This window comes from Camelus dromedarius, chromosome 7 (assembly GCF_036321535.1).
Source record: "Camelus dromedarius isolate mCamDro1 chromosome 7, mCamDro1.pat, whole genome shotgun sequence".
Classification (NCBI taxonomy): Eukaryota; Metazoa; Chordata; class Mammalia; order Artiodactyla; family Camelidae; genus Camelus; species Camelus dromedarius.
Window position 1 is genome coordinate 76,955,709 of NC_087442.1, and position 20,450 is coordinate 76,976,158.

At 44.1% G+C, this 20,450-nt stretch overlaps 1 long non-coding RNA gene across 2 annotated transcripts in view; it reads left to right on the forward strand.

The window, feature by feature from the left end:
* Nucleotides 1-17,998: 17,998 nt before the first annotated feature.
* LOC116153950 (uncharacterized) overlaps nt 17,999-20,450 on the forward strand; it is a 115,541-nt gene continuing 113,089 nt past the window's right edge. For both annotated transcript variants that reach the window (XR_010381738.1, XR_010381739.1), the window contains exons 1-2: nt 17,999-18,379; nt 19,982-20,163. This is a non-coding gene — a long non-coding RNA (uncharacterized LOC116153950). The remainder of the gene's footprint in view (nt 18,380-19,981; nt 20,164-20,450) is intronic.

The following is a 20,450-nucleotide window of genomic DNA, read 5'->3' on the forward strand; positions in this document are numbered from 1 at the left end:
GGCGACCATGCCGTAGGGTATCTCTCTCAGGTGCGTGATTTACCAAACATTCTTACGGAAGTTACATTTATTGTCAAAGTTATCATTGGAGCCAGGGTTGAAGGATGTAGGAGAAAAGTTATACCTAACACAAAAAGGCTTGGCCGGACTAGCTCCTGACCCACTTACCCACCTCTCCGGCCCTGTCAGGTTCTCTACGGGAGGCTCTCTTCATGTCTTGCTACCAGACACTCATTCCTGCTCTCTCTTCAAGTTTCGGCTTCAAGATTCGGCTTAGGCGACACTTCCCTTCTGGCACCCAGTTATCGGAGCCCCGAAGTAGTGATCTTACTGGCTTCCCCAACATCTTCAAAGTTCTTGGAGAGCTGAAATGCTGGCCTATTGGCGTGTATGGTAAGGTGGCTAATACCAGGTTACAGTAAATAAGGAAGAAAGGAATTTAGTGCAAAAGAATCTTCATATACCTACTTCCAAATCCTTGCCTCTACAGACTGATTTTCCAGGCACTTACTTGTGAATTAGCAGGTTCCTTGCCATTGAAGTTACTCAACTGTTATTGGACGTCTTTCTTGGAAGTGAACCCTTTTTCACTGGAGACCTATTTATCTCCTAATTTGCTTCCCAGAGGGTGCAAAGAACTATTTCGGTTTCCTGGTCCACAGAGACAATCTTATTCTTTCTCTCCTGACTTCCATTCCTCAATCCCCAGCACAGTGCCTTATGTTCAGTGGGCACCTAGTGAATGATTGCAGATTCCCCTTACTAAATAAGAAGGCATCAAAGATGCCTCTCGGGGCAGAATCAGTGAAAGGTGATCGTGCTTTGGTACGCAGTGCACCTGAGACCACTGTACTCCAGGTCTTCCTCCCCACTCCCCTCTTCCTTCTTTGTTTCTGCACCTTTTCTCCTGGCACCTAGTTATGAGATCCCCAAGATAGTGATCTCCTAACTGGCTTCCTTGCTCCTCTTTTTGTATTCTCTTTAGTCCAGTGTTCTAAACTTGTACTCCCATTCTGTTGAGGCTTTTGGGTTGACACCTGGGGTGGGTTGTGGATAGTAGTGCTATTTGGCTTAGGCTTTGTATTCACAAAGATTCAAATTAGATTCTCTTGTTATTTCCAAATTAGATGTACAGACACATCAGAACGATGTTCACTTTGCAACTTTATTTAAAATTTTTTGTGGGGGAGGTAATTAGGTTTATTTATTTTTATTTTATTTATTTTTAAAATGGAGGTACTGGGGATTGAATGCAGGACCTCCTGCATGCTAAGCACGCACTCTTATTACTGAGCTATACCCTCCCCCCTAATTTGCAACTTTATTTTTTAACTTAATTGAAAATGTACTGTAATGTAATAACCCAGTTTTGGCATTTCTCCATTCCCCCTCCCCCCCATTTTTTGGAAGGTCTCAGTAACCGGAATTGGCCAGGCACTTTCTCAATTTCTGAGCAGCTTAATTTTCTGTTTCCTTTCTTCTACCTCTTTTGGCTTTCTCTCCTATTTCTGGTTCACATCCACCAGTAGAAGGCATGAATGTTTCTCTTCAGGAAACCATCAGTGCTAGATTATGCCTTGAACGTGAGGAAGTTTTCTCTCTTGGCCATGTGCCACTAGTTTTTCAAAGATAGAGACCACTGAAGGTAGCAGGAGAATAGTATCTAGTCACTTGTCAGAATTCATTTACAGGCTCTGACTGGGCAAAACAAAGGAGGAGTGAGTTACTGCTGTTACCCTCAGTTGTGTATAGCCCTGTGCTTCTGCCAGTCAGCTGAGCTCAGAGGAGCTCCTGCTTTCCTGAGAAGGAGCTGGTAGTGGCTGGCAGAGCAAGTGAGATGTGATTAGGCAACCAGATAGTTGTGAATTTTTTTAATGCTGGAAAAACAAGAGTGTTTAAACAATAGCATCTCACTGAAGGCACAACTGTTCAAAATCTGGGAAGGATATTCAGATGACAGTATCACACTGACTACAGCACTGGTCATTTTCTGATTTGTTCTTCAAATCTGAGGAACAAGCCAGAAGCTTTGGGCACAACGTGTTTCTACCAGGATCGTTATGGAAAATAATACTTGTAATGCAAAATTGCCCTATCTGAGGTAGTATTAGTGAGCCCTATATATGGTAGTATAATTATGGCTAAGTTACTTTCATAGTTTGTTAGTCTCTTTGCTGTTTATAAAACATATGCCAGGTTATGATATTTGGAATTTGAGGATGTGCAGGAAGTCAGGAGGAAGCTGTGTTTAGGCAGATCACATCGTTGGCTAACGATAATATTCTTTTGTGTTTCTCAATGGCAATACAAAGTTCTGGTCATTTTATTGGGAGGATGAGACTTTGTAACCCATTCTCAACCAATAATTGTCTTTTTTTCTGAAAAGATAGTGTATAATGCCAATGAGTTCAAAATTTGAGTTTTGCCCAAAAATCGTATTCTTTTCTTTGCACCAATGAACTCAACAATCATTTACAAAAATCCAAAAATTGCTCTAAATGCATTTAGATTGTACAAAAGACTGACTCCATGGACCCTGTAAGTTAATCTCAAAATAATTAAACTGAGTTCTTTTTAATTTTAAATATAATTTTAGATTTACAGAAAAGTTACAAAATACAAAGAGTTCCTATATATACTTCAGCCAGTTTCCCCTAATGCTAACATCTTCTATAACCACCCATTGCACTAAGTCTAAGTTTCTGGAGAGCAAGGGAACCCTCTCGTTGCTCTGCAGTCCCTTGGAGCTGTGGTACAATTCAGTGGTTAGCAGCAGGACTGTTCTCAGATTCCTGGCCTTAAACCTTGCCACTACTTTGTGGCCTTCAGCAAGGAGTTTAACTTACTTGAGTTTCCACTTCCTCATTCTTTTTTTTTTCTTTTGTATGTTTTTCATTCTTTTTTTGCAGAGAGAAAATGAAACTTGTAGTGAGGTTTAAATTTTAGAATCTTCAGAGGTGGTCTAGAGGAGTGCCTGGTACAAAGTAAGCACTTAGTAAACGTTATCTGTTACAGAAATAGTGGATCTTGGGTGGTTAAGAAACAACAAAGACTCAATGCTAGAGCAAAAGTCATTTAAGGAAATCAAACTTTATTTATTGGCTAGAAGAGAATTAGAATTCTAAGGAAGACTACTCCATTGATGACAGAAATGTGAAACTTGGGAATAGAATTCTACAAAGCAAAGAAAATGCAGTTTTTATCTACTGAAAATCATGTGGGACAAAGGTCATACTAATCCTCTGTATGGGTTCAATTTTAATCTATTTGTAGTTGAAGTGAGCACAGTTCTCATCACCATTTTAAGTTTAGCTCACATTTAAGCAATGAATAAAGAGGAAAAATATTCTACTTTGTAAAAGTTGATTTCATAATAATCATCATAAGCACTGTAATTAGGTTTCTAAAATAAAAGGCTTACTGTATAATAACTTTCATAACCTGTTCTTCATTTTTCAGAGACCATTCCTAGTCATTTTTTCATGTGATCCTTGAGTTAAGAAAGGGTTATAGGAATTAAATCCACATTTTGCTGAGAGGGACCCTCAGAGGGAAGAAAACATATCAGGAAAGGCCTCACAGAGGAAGTAATGTTATCCCTGAAGCTTGAGAGATGTGAAGGGGGTTCCCCAGGTAGATGCAGGAGTTCCCTGAAGAGGTGCAGCCGAGTGTAGGGCATGGTGACAGAGGAAAGGGGAGTTCTCTTGGGGTACCAAATACCTCAGTATGTCTGATACTTTGAGTAAGGGGAGCAGCTTGGAGGCAAGGCTTTATATGCCAGACTAGGAGTTTGGACTTTATTCTCTGGCAGAGAATTGCTTTGTGGCAAATGAGAGAAAAATGATCAGATTTCAGTTTAGGAAGATCACTATGGCAATAGTATAGAAGTTGAACTTGAAAGACCTTTAGCAAGTAGATTCAAGAGAACTGATGTTTTCTAAACCTGTTGGTCTTCAGATCTCAGGTCCCAGATGTAGTGACAATGAGCAAGAGTAGACAGCAGCTTGACACTAGCAACACAATGTTGTCTGCAACAAAAGCACAAGATTTAGGTGCAGAAACCACTGGTCCCTGCCCTGGGTTTGTCAATCTGTAAATTTCCTGGAATGTTACCATTTGATTTCCTTTGGCTAATTTCTGTGTAATGGGACTTTTGCACGGCACCAACTTTACATATGTTGAGCAACATCGATGGAGTACTTCCAGCAACAAATCAGGACTTGGGAATGAAGACAAACGTGAAGATGTCGTAGGCTAGTCCCAGAATCACATCCAGGGGTGGAGGGGTCAGCAGGCTGCCTAAACTATGCAGCACGGTAGATATGGAGATTTCAGAGTCCAATTCTGAGCCATATTTATCATAATTAGTTATTTTTAAAATGTCCATGTTTTATTGTCTCCCAGGAAAGCAGCCCAAAGATTTTTACAGAGATTTCAAGTTCAGTATGGTATTTTACCCAGGGTTCTCTCTTGAAATCAGATGGGAAACAAAAACCAAAATGTCCACTGGTTCTGTGTTTATTCTATTTGCAAGTGCAGAGAACTGACTTCCTGTCAGGGAGAGAACAGGGCGTGATAGGTGTGGAAATGTAAACTGAGCAGATGGGGGGCTTTGTTTTTAGTATGTTGGACAGTCTCGCCTCAGGATTTGAACTTCCTGTCCCTAAAATAGGAAACCTAAAGAAATGCACAGGAGCCCTTCCCTCCTGATTCTGACCCTGTGATTTTGTGTCAGACCACCGTGATCTTCTGAGTGACATCATAGTATTTGTTTAGAGAGAACAGTATCAGTAAAATGACCACTGCCAATATTGACCAGTCACATGCCCAGGAAGTCTGTCATCTGTCATCTTATCAACAACAAAAAACAAAAGGGGAAATAAAGGTCTGAGGAAGGGCTGGCCAGGAAAATTCTGATAATAAGGGCAATGCAAGTTTGTTTATAATTTCTCTAGGAGGCAGAAGAAAGTATTTTATACAGTAGTTTCCTTTCTGGAAAATTAACTGTAAATGTAGTTTTTGCTAATGGAGTTTTACTTTAAATACACTTTAGGAGTTGGCATTTAAAGGATTCTTCTGGGGAACCTCCTTGTGATCATTCTTTATGTTTCATAGAGTTGTATTTTTTAATGCTCTCCACCCATCTCAATTTTTAAAAATCAACAATTACATGTAATTTTCTTACAAGCTAAATAAATTGGTCTTTGCTTTCTGAAACAATTTCTTTGATTGTTGTTATTTTCCTTGAGGGAAAAGCAAGTTTTGTTTGTTTGTTTGTTTTTAGTTGAACTCCTCTGCTTTCTTCTTTGTCTTCATTGTTTTCTTTCTTTCTTTCTTTTTTTCACTTCCTAGAATGACCAAATGATGAAAAGCCTAGGAATTTATTGACTTTAACTTTGTTATCAAGGTATAATTCTGAGAGAATGAGGAAGACCCCACCAACCCACCCTGGAGAATATTGCATTAAATGGTCTCTTTGAACATAACACTTTAATGGAAAATGTCTAACTATTTTTCTCCCAACAGTGAGAAAAATGGGAGTTGTAATGGGAGTGTAGGAAAGGAGGGGTAATCTTGGAATCTGGGGCACCATCCCCGGGGGACAGTCTTAACTAAAGGAAAACTTTCCAGGTTGCCAAGAAGCTGCAAAGGGGATTCTGAATGCCTGGGAAGCGTGGTGGAGAAGCTGCTCAGTGTTGAAGAAAAGGAAAATGGGAAAGCAGAAATAAAGCAAACTTGGATTCCTGCACAATTTAGTTTTGGGAAGACTGAATTTTCTTAGCATATTTAATTTCAGTGGTTGCCAATCATGAGGAGAAAGAGAGGCCTGAATAGAGACCCATTCCATGCAATATTTATTCATCACCTGTACAAACCAGGCACTTTGCTAAGTGCCAGTCATACAAAGCAGAACAAGATATTCTTGTCCTCAAAGAGTTTATGTGCTAAAGGAAAGATAGACCGAAAGAAAACAAATGATAAATGAAAATATATTTTCAAGTTGTGGTATGTGCAGTGAAAACACAAAACCTACACTTTTTATATTTTTTTGTTTTCTGTTCTACAGCTTGACTGCTCTGCAAAATCTGTGGTAAAACAGAGATAAGTCAGCAATGACTGCCATCTTCCTAATTTACATAACCAACTGCTGTTGGCTTAGGTCCTGCGTAAGGTAGGTCTTGTGTAAGAAATCCTGTGTATGGTGTCTAGGGATAACCTGTGACACTCTCAGAACCCTTTGCAATTCTGAAGACTCAACATTCTAAACCGCGAGGGTCTCCTCAGAGCCAAGTCTAATAATTAAGTAGGTGAGGTTGACTGCTGTCTGTAAGGTTTGATTTTAAGACCTGCTTTCTGTATGCCACTCTGAACACTGTGCCCGTCCTTGGCTACATTTCCAGAAATTGCAGGGTTGAGAATTCTAATCGACTAGCCTAAGGAGAGGAAAACAGAGAGAGGTGATTAGTCATAGAACTGCGGGGGACAAGAAAGACAGGAATAGGGAATAGACCCAGAGTCCCAGAGTAAAGCAAACAAGAAAGCTGACTGAAGCTGTTCCGTGTAGGAGAGTGAACTCACAACAGTTCCAGAGCAGTAACTAGGTAAAGAGAAGAGGCAGAGTGGGGAACAGAATTCCTGCTAAACTGAAAGGTAGAGTGGGAAGCCAGTTGAGGTCCCTGTACTATGGCAGGCTGCGGGCACCATCCTAAACTTTCTTTTATGCATGTGATTACTAAAGTCATTAGAAGTAAGAAGTCAGGTAGGTGACTTTTTTTTTTTATATATATACAAAGATAATTGTGCTATAGTTGATAGAATGTTGAGGGGCAATGTAAAATCTCTTAATGCCTTGTTCTCACATACCTACTAGTGAAAGAAGTAATAAGAGTAAATGTACTAGAGCAGTCAAGTGAAATAACTCTCTTCTTGAGCCTTTTAGTAGGCATGCATTTTTACGTCTGTCCACTAGCCTTTTGAAGGAACTCATCCTCCACCCTCGTTCCAGAGTATTCCTGGTCGGGTGTTTTGACCCAGGGATGGGTATGTGAGCCAGGCTCTGTCAGTCAGAGTATTTTATCTTCCTAGTCACCGTGATTGGCTCATGAAAGAGTGCGTAATATAAGTTGTACCCATCAGGAGTCTCTCTGGGTGTTTTACCAGCTATCCAGAAAAATACCCTTTGTTTAGAATCACAGGTTCTAAGAATTCTAGAGGTCTGGGACAGACAGAGTTCTTCTTGCTGCCACATGGAGTCAACTTGAAGGTGAAGCCAAGCACAGGCAAACAATGGATAGGAAATGGGGGAAGAGAGGGCCTAACTGAACTATATCCATTCTGAGAGATCCTTGTGTGAATGAAGCTGAGTAGAAGGGCAGGTTTCTACCAGTCTCTGAGGATGGGGCACTCAGGGCTGTGACTCACTATGGAACCAGTTGTCCTTGTCGGAAGGAGCTAAGCTCTCCCAGGAAATTAATATTGTAAGGGGACTGGTGATAGCAAACAACCAGGATGGGACTGTTTGAAGCTATTTGCCTTTGGGTAACTTCAAGGTTAGTATATACCTGCCTACTGTCCTTGAAGCTTTCCTGTGTCCCCAACTGCCTTATGTCAACCTGAATTACCCTATTTGCCTGGGAAAACTTGTGAAGAAGAAATAAGAAGACCAAGATAGCATCCAAATTCAATATAGTTAGCCTTCTTGTCTTTGTCATGCATCAGAGCTTTAGGATGTTTGAAGACAGGTCCTGTATCTCCCACTAGTGGAACTTCAGGCCTAACACAGCCCCAGAACTCAAGCATTTCAATGAAGCATTGAATGAGTGAGTCTGCTATAGCATATAGAGACGGAGACCCTGAAATATTCATCCTGAGAAATTCATTGCTTTGCATTAAAGCACTGCCTCTCCAAGCTTCCTCTTAAAAATGCAAATGGCCAGAGGAGACATGAGGTATTTCTCTGTCAACCAGCAATTCTTATTTTTGGCAGCTGTAAGAACAAGGGGAACTATAAAAATTGGATTTTAGAGGACACTCCTAGTGTCATAGAAAGGGCACAAATTTATGTAACTCATTTGGAAAATAATTTGGCACTATCTCCTAAAATTGAACATTTACATACTTAGGACCCGACAATTAATTCACCCTGGGGGATGGACCCAAGGGAAACTCAAGCAGATATAAGGCAGGAGACATGCAAAAGAATATTCATAGCTGCACTGATCACAGTGCAGAAACCTGGAAACAACTCAGATGCCCATCAGGAGAGTGGACGGATGAATTGTGATAATAGTTGTACAACTGAATCTTATATGGCAATAAAAACAAATGAACTACACTGATTCATAACAATGTCCATAAACGCTAGCAATATAACAAAACTTTGAAGAAAGTAAATACTCAAAATGTACACAAAACAATATGATATAATTTTATAGAGTTGAGAATAACTAACATAAGAATATACTTTAGAGAAATACCTATCGATTTTAGTAAGTGAAGGATTTCTGGATCATGGCTATATCGTGCGGGGAAAGATGGGGAATGGGATGGGGAACCACATAGTTAGAAGAAGGTGGTGTCAAGGTTGTAGCATTTGTTTTGAACAGTAAGCTTGTAGCTACTTATCACATTATTAAGAATAACAAAATAAATACACAGCTAAATGAAAATAAAACCAGAAAGCCTGGGTTCTATGGGAAACAGCCTGAGGCTGTTTTGTTTGGAAAGTGCAATCTCGAAGCAAGGATGGTGAGAGAAAAGTGAAAGGAAGCAGGGAAGGATGCAAAGCAATGCCAGGGATGCCTCAGCGTTGCTTCACAAACCGCTCTGGAGGCCAGGGCCGGTGAGTTTGCAGGTGTGTCTGTTTAGCTACACGGGAAATCTTCAGATATTCGTTCAGAGAGACTGTGGTTTGGAGCCATCCTTGGGAGGGAGGAGGGAGAGGAAAATTGTCAGACTGGATCTCTCCAATGGGAAGGTAACTTCCCCTGGGCATCCCTCTGGGTTGCTTCTCTGGCCCCTTTTGGTGGGAGGTAGGGAAACCAGATTTCACAGCCTGCATTTTAGTTAAGTCCAGAAGTGGTGGGAGAAGCCAAAATCTCAGGCCATGTGGCTTCTTGGCACAGCTGCCCAACAGCAACATAGGAAAGATCTTGACCCTCTAGGCAAGACTGTGGTTGGTCCAGGTGGAGTAAGTTCCTAGGCTGTGGAGGCAACTAAGCCAGAGTCGGTGGCCAAGGGTCCAGGCCAGAAGGGCACGCAGGGAATCTAAAAGGTGCATGAGACCTGTCTCACGTGGGCAGGGGCTTAAGGGTCAGACTCAGGTTTGAATCCCTGTGTGAATTTGGATACATTCCTTAACTTCCCTTGAACCTCATAGGGAACATGGGAATAGTGAAAACTAACTCCAAGGGTTGTTGTGAGAATGCGAAAGAAACAACGTGTATATGCAACCAGCAGAATCTTTGACACCTAAAAAGTCCTGAAAAGATGGTGTTTGCCTTGGTCCTTGCTCATGCCATGGGGGAGCAGGTCTCGCTTCATTCCTCTTCTCTTCTCCTCATCCCACCCCACCCTCTCCTGACTCTGGGCAGCCCCAGGGCTCTGGGCACCTGTGTTATAGGATGATGGAGAAAAAACAGTTTTTACCCCCTTCCCAATGTCGATAGTCCTGGTGCTGTACTTCTCTGCGCTCTTGGTTTGAAAAGCTGTTGGGTATAAAGAAGCATCCCAAATAATGATGGGTCCTTCAAGCAGGCAAATAATTTGCCACTCCCTTGAAATGATATTTTTCAAATATTTGTCCAGTGTTTACTTTGGTTGGGGGCAGAGCTGGCCCCTGCAGGATAGAGGCGTGCTTCACCATCAGGAGGGAGTGGGCAGGAGTCGAGCATGGGGACCAGTGGCAGATTTCCAGTTCATTTCCAGGATGAATGTCTTTATGACTTGCTACCCTGTCTACCTGTCCACCTGGTCATTCCTTTACGTGTCTAGAACCCCTCAAAGGGTGACTAGGTCAGCCCAATCTCTCAGTAGCGGATCACTTGAATTTAGGGTCCCCTTTGTTTCTGGTCATTTAATATCCATTTCCTGACTTTCCTGTCTTATACAGTGAATTGCGGTGCCTTTCATAACACCTCCATAGGTCCTTGTGTTTGAATACTTGTTAACGACTAAAATAAGCATACAGTGCTCTTTTGCTGGTGAAATGTAGTATTGTGGAAGTGGAGGTTTTAATTTTGTAGGCTTAGATGAGTGACTTAAAATTTTCCTTTCTCTTTCTTGGTTTCCTTTCTAATTTGTGGGTAAAATGAAGTTATGTGGGGGCTGAAAGAAGCTCTCAAAAGGGGCTCTCCTTACCATTAAGGCATATTTTACAGGTGCTCCAACTCTGAGACACTCCTCCTCAGAGCATTTTCGAGGACAGAGAACATTCCTAATAGTTAAGTTGCCTCTCTTTTCTTGGAGTTAACCCTGTGACCTCCACATACATGTAAAAAATTCTGGCGGAATGGCACTCCTGAATGCTCATTGCAAATTTCCTTTGGCCTCTCCCTCCTGGCTCGTGTCCTACGTCCACAAATCCAGTTGACCCCAATTCTGTCTAGTGGGCAGTGGAGATGAGGGTAGGAAGTCATGTAAAGACCTCACACCACTGATCCCAGAATTACTGGAGGGATTATCTTCCGCCTCTTCCTGTAATACCTCCTGGGCCCTCAAGACTGAAGCTTGGAGCTCTGCTATTGGAACTTCTTTCCTCTGGCTGAATTTTGATTATTCCTAGACCAGTGCACTGGTGAACTGCTTTAATAGCAGCCATCAGTGCCTGTTACAGGTGGCAAGATACATTTGGACCTTGAATCCCCCTCTCTTGCTGGCATAGCTGCTCCCTGACTTTAACTTTCAAATTAGAAATGTTTATTTATAGGAGTCATGGAAAATACTGTAGGTTAGCAAAGTCAGCAGAGGTGGGGGGGGAATCAATAAAAAAAAAAATACCAGAAAGTGTCATGCAAAACAAAATATTTTAAAAAAAAGTTAAACATAAAAAACCTGAGAGCCAGGAAAAAAGGCTCCTCAAGAGAAGAAACATACATTATGATATTTTCTGCTCTTTTTTTTTTTTGCCCCATGGTATTAGGCCCTCTTTTATGAAGGTCATTTTTTATGAAAATCAATAACTTTAATGTTAGGATGTCTCCTGAGGCAATGCGAGAGAATATGGAAGGTAAACATTCAGCAGTTGCTGAATCCAAGGAAGAGCTCATTCAGGAATGAAATGAGCCCAGCACAGGGGCCCCTTTTAATCAGTTTCCTCACTCTCTGTGTAGCTCACCCTTTGGCCTGGACTTTATTAAGGTGTGAGAGTTGAGCCTCATTTTCTTCTATTTCTAATCTTAGACAATCCATTTATTCCTTTTGTCAATTGTCAGGAGTAGTCCCAGAAAATGTTAAGAATTGGGTGTGGATAATAATTACTTATATTATATGGTTCCTTATAGTTTGCAAAGCACATTTATATGCATTATTGCATTTAGTCCTTCCAATTACCCTGTGAAGTAGGCATCATTATAATGTTATTATTATGATCACAATTTTGCAGCTGGGAAAACTGAAGCTTAAAGAAGTGATGTGACTTGTCTAAAATCGTAGAGAAAGGAAACGACTCTAAACTCAGGTTTCCTCACCCCGAGTCCTATTGCTCTACAATTCACATTGATTCTGAGGAGATGCTACTTGTCCACCATGCACCCCTCACTCTTACTTTATTAATGATAACAATGGTAAGGGTGGCTGAAATTTGGGGTAGTCACATGATGCCAGGTACATCTCTTTTCATTCTTGTACAATCCCATGATACAGACTTTAAACTCACTTTACAGTGGAGTAAACTGAGCCTCAGAGAGGTTAGTTAGGTATGTTATCCCAGGAAGCAGAGCTAGTTAAGTGATGGAGATAGGCTTTAAACCCAGGCTTGTTTGATTCCCCAGCTCTTAACCACTCCACTCTATGACCCTGCTGTGTCATTTAGTTTCTCTTTCAAGGTCTCCAGCTCCTTCCAAATGTTGGATTCAACAGAGCAGAAGCACACAGGGTGCTTTCAAGGGCAAAGAACTGAAGTCCAGGCTGTGGGAGGATACGGAATGAACAGCCGGTCCTCCAGGGCTTGTTCTGGTGGGAAACATAACTGACCTGTAGAGTGGAGCTACATGTGAATGTGTTAGTCAGAAGAGGCATGGGGCCTGGTGCGGGGACAGGAAAAATGGGGCTGATCAACCCACATGGGATATTGAGTTCCCTACTAAGGGATTTGTTATGGAACAGACTCTACCCTGAGTCATTTGCATTTAACAGGAGGATGGGATGCTTAACACCAAGGCATCCCTCACTAATGACCTATGGCACAGCAGAGGTGCGCCCTCGCCAGCTGGGTGTGAAGGCAGCAGCCCCTTCTGAACAAGTCAGAAACAATTTGTCCAACCTCATGAAAGGAAACCCTTTGCAGATCTGGAGGATGTGGGAACACGCACGTGTCTGTCTTCTTCCACCATTTCCTGGGGGAGCAGTTTTTCCCCGTCATGGCTTGTGGTTCTCAGCCCCAGCTGAACATTGAGATCACCTGAGGAAGGGGGGCTTTTTAACACGACCTGTGCCTGGGACCCACCACCCAGGAATCTCTGGTATTGTAATCCCAGGTATTTGTAATTCTTATAAGCTCCCAGGTGATTGTGAAGCACAGAGGGTATTACTGCTCTAGAATTTGACAATCAGAAACAGAGAACGGACACAAGCGTCCAATTAAACTTTACACCATTGTGGTGAGTTTGAAAGGGAAAGAGGTATTGTAGACCGATTTTTAAGAGGGGAAGAGAGGCACAGAGAAGAGAAGCACTTTGCCAAGGCCAGAGGGCTGGTGAGGGCAGGGATGGGGTAGGAGGCAGCGTCCTTTCCTTTTGGTTCTCCCACATCCTTTTTTATGGCATTGTATTATGGAATCAGGTGTTCTGATGGCTTAGCTTTCTCCATATGTAGACATGAGATTTCCTCTCCTTTACTGGGACAACCTTTCCAATTAGACCTATACTCCTATTTTCATGTGTTTCCTGGTATGGAAACCCAGATCTTTCTTTTGTAATTCTTAGCTCTTTGCCAGCCTGAGAAGTGGGTCATGAGACCCCCGCATCTGCTTAGAAGGATCCAGGGACCACATTTGGTGAATTCTGAATAGAGCAGAACATATGTATGCAATGTGAAAACGCACCAGTGAGGGTGGAATTCAAACCTCACTTGGTCTCGGCTTTCAAGCCTGCTGTAAACCCAGCAGGCCTGCTGCTGGATCTACAGCAGTTAATTCTCTTAGAACACAGAGCTAAAGCCCCGAGGAGGCCTGGCCTGGCCTGGAGAGGCCACCTGAGTTGCTGCCTGCTTAAAGGTGCACTCATGTTTCTTGATTTAACTGGGGCAGTACAGCTGTTTATTTTTGCCTTTTGACTTCAGGGCAGGGCTGGTTTCCGTGTGTTGGCAATTCCCAGTGAGGGCAGGCTCTGAGTGACTGGAGCAGGTGTTCAGGAACCCCAGTGACTGTCATTTCATTTTGTTCCTCCCCCAGCCTCACAGATTATGGATAAGTTGTTATGTGACCAAGTTCTATTTTTAACTGCAAACATGGTTTTTTCTACTGGAATCATATTCTTTAGAAACTGCATTATGCAGACTGGCTCCAAAGTTTGTCAAGAGTGCTAAACTCAACTGTGACAATTCCCAGCCATAGTCACCAAACCCACAACTGTGAAGCAAACAGCATGCTTACTTGCTGCAAGATTAGAGTTGCAGTTGTGTTTAATGACTGTTGCTGCCTGAGGAGGAAGCTATGTCTGGCCACTTGATCAGCTTCTCTCATCTTGTCTCCTGACTAATCCCAGAATAAATCCTGTGGGCCTTGGGGGAGGGCATTAAAAAGGCTTCTGGTGAAGATTACACTTGAAACAAGTTGTAATGAGGCGCAAGCAACGTAATTCATTGTGATGTATCTTCTCAGGCTGTGAGTAGGAGAGAAGATAGCTTTGATGGAGGGCATTCAGTTGAGCAGTTGCTGTAATGTTGTGTTCCTGCTGAGCCATTCACTGTCCTGAAGTGAGCACCTTAGACAAGTCCGCTGGTGGGTTCTCAGGTTTGTCTTTGGGGTGATCACAGAGAAATGTCTTTCAAGAATTGTACAGAGCCAGGATCTTTTCCTCTGACTTCTTCTGGACTTCTACCCAGAGGAGCAGAGCTAGCATTCTCTGAAGGGAGACTGTTAGTATCACTTAGGATTCTTTGGTGGCAAGCAACTGAAACCAAGGCTTTAATAAGCGTTCACCTACTTAAGAAAAAAAGGCCTTGTTAGAAAATTAGTTTCATGAGAGCAGGGGCGAGCTTGTTCACTGCTGTTTCCCCAGTAGGACAGTACCTTAAATATACAGTAGGCATAGAATAGTGAATATAGTAGGTGAGTGTTTGTGGACTAAAATAAGATATAGGGTGGATCAAAGAATTGTTAGGAAGTTTGAGAACCAGTTTCAGAAAAGGATAAGAAAGAGAGCATCTCTGGAGGGATTTAGGCAGCAGGAACTAGGTCCCTGACTGTCCCACCAGGACATCACTGCTGGAAAGAATGCTTTCCAACTATTCTTATGTTTTTGAGTGTCTATACTCATGCATCAGAATCCAGAGAGTGTATTAGCCAGAGTTTTCTAGAGGAAAACAGAACCAATAGGATCTATCTATCTATCTATCTACTTATCCAGTGAGAGAGAGAGATTGGTTTATCATAAGGAATTGGCTCACACGATTATGGAGGCTGGCAACCCCAGTCTGCAGGGTGGAATGGCAGGTTGGAGTTGGAGACCTAGAGAGAGCCAATGTTCCTGCTCAAGGGCTTTGAGGCAAAAGAGCAATGTTGCTGATGAAGCCCAAAGGCAGTCTGCTGGAGAATTTTCTCTTACTTGGGGAGGGTTGGTCTTTTTGTTCTGCTCTATTCTATTCCAGAGGAAGCTTACCCACATACGAAGAGTGATCTGCTTTACTCCAATTGCAATGTTAATGTCACTGAAAAAGACCCTTGCAGAAACACCCAGAATAATCTTTGGCCAAATATCTGGGCACCCCATGGCTCAGTCAAGTTGAAACATAACATTACCTGCCCCAAAGAGGGCCAGGGAGAGCACAACTGGCCCAGCTGGAGTCATGTGACCATTCCTCCATCCAGTACAAGGCAGGGTGTTTTGTTTGGCAATTCCAGAGACTTCTCACAAGGGGCAGAACTTATTTCCCAAAAGGGCGGTGGGAGGTGTTATCAGGAGAAAGGGGAATGGATACTGGGAGCCACAAGACAGCAGCTGGCTCTTCTGTCAGGAGAGTCTTACTTTGTTACCTCCTTCTGTGGGGGTTAACATCAAGGCTCAGCTCTCTGCTTTGACTGCCCCTTCCAAATCCTCTTCTCTGTGTGGAAGGAGAGCAGCCAGGATGAGGAAAGAAATAATTGTGTGCCTTTGGCCCCTCACCTCCAGTCATGAGTAGAGGTGACTGAGGGTGGACCATCGATTCTGCACCTTTACCCTTCGAGGCTTGTGCTCATGATTCAGAACCCAAAAGCTGGCTCACTCTGAAAAGCACCCCCACACTGTAAAGGGTGTTACCAAGATACCTCTGCTTCAGAAAAAATTGAATCTATTGTACTCTGTGTATTTTTCTTCTCCATTCCTTAACCACTAGAGGTGTCATTCACCTGTTGTGGCTGCTGCAGTGCCTTTGTATCATTAAAAAGGCACCTTTCCTCAAGATGCTTTACATCATTGGTCAGAAATTGTCATGATGTACTGACATTGTTAAAACAAGATGCTGCTGTAGACCAGGAAATTGACATAATAAATATGTCTACAATGTTTACAATGTGAATGATGCCTCCTTAGATGCAGCCTCCTTGTGCAGTGTACAATCTGTCCACCTGTACATGGCAGGCCTGACTACCAAGAAAGAAGGGGGCCACCAGAGGCCAGGGAAGCACAACTTGTTCAGTGCTCTTATGAATGGGGTGTGTGTGTGGGTGGGGCAAGGCAGGGATGGCAATGGGTTCCCTTTTTTGGTAATCTGATCAGTAGCTGAGCTGCTGATCAGATTCAAAACAGAACTGTTGAGTCTGAGATTCCTGTAGTATGGCAAGTGCACCATACTCCCCAAAGAAACTGCCTGCAAGGAGTTAGGAACCACAGCTCTCCTCTTGGGTGAATTCCTGGGAGATATGCATAGCTCAGACCAGAGCCGATGGGCTGGTCCTGCCACTCGAGGGCACACTTACTGTGACGTCATCTTCAGAGATTTGTAAGCCTGACTTCTAATTAGCACATTATATAGAAGGACTGACTCACTGCAAATTCCATGGATCCATGATGAAGTAGACAAGATCAATAGTCTATCATGAAAACAGATAAAATAAAAATAAATAGAAACTCTAATGTTTTTTCATATAGCTCAGGGGATCATGTTGTACCCCTCCTGGGGTGGGCACAGTGGATCACTGGTGTAGAGCCAGTTACTCCCCTTTCAGCACCCATACAGACAAGGCTAATTGATTACAACCCTCCTCCTGAACTTAGAGACATCTTTGTACTCCGTACACTGTTGTAACAACACAGTGGTCAGGGGTTGCTAGGTGGAGGCTGGTTGGTATACTATGGCCCCAAGGCCGTATTCTGCCCACTGCCGGTTTTTATGAATAAAGTTTTATTGGGACACAGCCACACTCAATTATGTATTGTCTGTGGCTGCTTTTGTACTCCAACGGCAGATCTGAGTAACTGCCACAGGGACCGTACTGTCCAAAAGCCTGGAATACTTATTACCTGACTCTTTACAGAAATGCAGGAAAGCCAATTCTTGCTAGAGCAAAAATTGATGACTGTGTGTAGCTAATGAAACGTGGACCTTGTGTGTGCTGTCCGTGCTCTGGAGTTAACCTAGAGTTTGGAGAATGGCTCATTGTGCCAATGAGGCCAGGCTTTGCTCTCTTCTGTGGGAACTTTATCTTTGCTATCTTAGAAATCTAACCCCTTGGTCACAAGGACACAGAGAAGCGAGTGAGGAAGCAGCTGGTCACCTAAAGCCCATCTACTACACAGTACGGTCAGCTGGGACTTCTCCACCCTCAGCCCCTCTGCTACTTGCCTCCAAGCCGATGTGCCGATGTGTGTGCCCTTCAGCATCGGTAACACCCACAGCCCCCAGTCCTCCACCGATGCAAAGATTCTGCATGGCACCTAGGGGCCGTGGGAATCTGTGCCGAAGGGTCTGAATTTCTCAAGAGGAAATGTTTTTAAATTCTAGATTTGAGGTGGCAGTTGAGAAAGGAACTGAAATAGTTTCCCCCTCGTCCTGACAGTTTCCAGCTCTCAAAACACTCCCTCACCGCTTCCTCTTTGGCTTCAGCCATTGAAAGTAGGAAAGAGAAAAGGAAGAGAATCAGTAAGAACTGATAATGGAGGTGAAAAGGCAGGCAGAATAAGAGGGATAACTATGTTCTGTAATATTAAAACTGTTTATGTATACTGACATGGTTGAATTTGAACGTAAATAAAGTCCACCCCTGTCAAGTTTGAGCAATTCTCACAAACTATTAGGTACCAGCCTAAGACCTTACACAGAGGCTAAGAAATATGCTGGGAGAGAAACTTCCTTAGGGAAGAGTGCAGCAAATGAGCTCGGCCAGGTGCGACCGCTCAGTCAACGCCGATGGTGGGCCGCTTGGAGCTGAGCAGCAGAGGACTCCGGCCCCAACCCGCCCCTCGGCCCCGCCGCGCCCCTCGGCCCCGCCCCGCCCCTCGGCCCCGCCGAGCTCCTCGGCCCCCCTCCCCTAGGTCCCTCCCTCCACTAGCCCCTCCCTTCCTCAGCCCCGCCCCTCCCCTCGGCCTCGTTTACCCCGCCCCGCCGGCCCCGCCACGCAACCTGCCCGCCTTCAATTTGGAGAGGGCAGAAGGCCAGAGAGCTGGAAGTGGTAAAAATCCGCTCCTTGAAAGCCGCTTGACTCTGGATAGTAAGACTGCTGTTTTTGTCACGTCTAATGGACTGGAACGCACAAAAAAAGGCCGATGACCCTCTTCCCTGGGTGGACACCTGTGGCTTCAGAAGTCACATTCTCAGGAGACTCGGAACCTCAGAGACTTCCCGGGCAGCCGCTCCTCTCTGGCCCCAGGAAGCAGCAGCAAGGCCTTTTCCACAGCTTAGCAGGAGCAAAGGGCTTGGCAGAGGGTTTCCTGAAAAGAGAACCAGGGCAAGAAAAAAGAGCGCTGGACACGCTGTCTCCTGACCGGACTTGATGTGTGCTCACAAGAGTACACTGGTTAGGGTAAGACCCCACTTGCGCTATTTTCAGGCTGGGCCATACAGCTTTTTGTTGCTGTGTTTTCGTACTTGTTTCTCCCTGCACCCCTTCTTGGAAATTGCCACTTTCCTGTTCCACGAGGTTCCAGTGGGCTGTTAATCAGGTGGCTCTGGCTTTCCAGCCACTGGTAGTCTTATAAGATACTGTCTCCTCCTGGGCAAAGAGCAGGCTTTCTTGCTAAAAAGCAGTGGGTTCCCCAAGCTCAGTGTTCCTGGACTGTTGTGCACACAACTGAATGCCTGGTGTCCGCCTGGGTTATGCTATCTGGCTGCTCCGTATGGCTATGGGAGGCCCAGTGCAGAGACGCTAATGTTCACGCTGCCCTCGTGCTGCGTGCTGTGCTGTAATGAAATCCCTTCTCTGATTCATCCCCGTCGTCTTGCAGCACGCAAGAATCAGCAACGCGCTTAGCTTAAAAGTGGGGTAAAATCTAATCATGGAGAGGGTGGACGTTTGGTTTCCAGAACAAAACAGGGCTTCTCTAAAGTCCTTTTTAGGGATTGATGTGGATTTAGGAGAGAAAATATTGTGCACCTCCTCAAGTTTGCCAATTATGTAGACGACGGTCTGGCAGCTATAAATGTCGGGGTTTGATTCATACTTCATAAATGTAGCTGCTGCGCCTGTTACTCAGACCCCTTCCCGCTAGGGCTTTGGCTTTGGTGTGCTGTAAGCTGTAGGTAGGAACGCTGATTCAAATGCATACCGGCTGCGTACTCTCCCTTCCCCACCCATCCCCATCCCCATCTGTACGCAGTGAAAACCACTCCCCTCCTGATTTTTTTCCTGACAAGGGAAACGTGTGTGAATACAGGTGAATTTCCCCTCCTCCGTCTGAAAACAAGCTGACCAAAGTGTTAAAGTGGCTACCTCTATAGAGCTAACGTTTTTGTAACCTGGGGTCTGCATAGCCTGGGGTACAGGTCCACAAGAACTGAAACTGTCATGGCATTGGACTTGTGTCTGGATAGCTCAGCATCTGCCTCTGTGGGGACATTTGCCACATGCCCCTTCTCCCCACACACCCAACTTGGGGGTGAACCCTCTGAGCCCATCTGATGCACTGCCTGGGTTTTGCTAGTAAATGGACCTCTATTTGATTTCCAGCAATCAGTGTGGGCTTGGGGGTGGTAGTCATTTTTACTTCTGAACTCAGGTCCCAGGCTTCATGTAATTCAGATTTCAGTACTGTGTGAAAAACTCCTGAGAGTCATTGGAGATGTGGATGTCCTGACTCCTTTGGTGAGTATGGTAGAGACAGCTATAAAACCAGATTTTGTTGGTGGGGTGTCCATCAGTATATTGTTCACCCAGGGATGGGGTGAGTCCTGCCAAACATCATCTGTTCAGAAGGGCGCCTCTTTTACTTCGCACGAAGACTCCGTGTGTCCTAATGATGGCCCTAAATTGGGGCCACGAGGAAAAGGCAGAGAGAATAGGAGTGGTATCCTGCCCCTCCCCTGCCCCTCACTGAACCTACACCAGTCACCACTTACCCAGGTATTCATGGTTTGATGAAAGAAAGTGAAAACCTCAGCTGGTTCCCTTGGTTTCTATTATTCACAGCTGAATGAAGTTTCATACTGATGAATGGAAACATTAAGGAAAATCTCCAAGTGAACAGAAACAGGAGAGAAGCCTTCCTTCTAGGAGCATGGATGATGCGTCTGGCCTGGGTTTGAGGATCAGATGTTACCTTGCTCTGTGCCCCCGAGCCTGTCACACTACCTTCAGCGCCTGATGTCCAGGTAGGACCACTTTGCTCTGAGGACCCCACCCCCGCCGCAGTGTGGAGATGTCCTCTGTGTTCTGTCTTGGGCTCCAGGCTTTACAGGATGGAGGAATGAGAATTATCTCTCTGGTAGGATGCGAACAATTCCAAAAGAAATGATTTAGTTCATTTCCTGGACGCCAAAGTTCAAAGTTTGGTAACAACTGACCAGTCCCTCTGTACTGAGGCCAGTGGAAATCCAGAAAGTCTTCCTGGGAAGAGCCCTAGAAATCTGTGGTTTCATTTCAAGAGCCATCTCGCCCC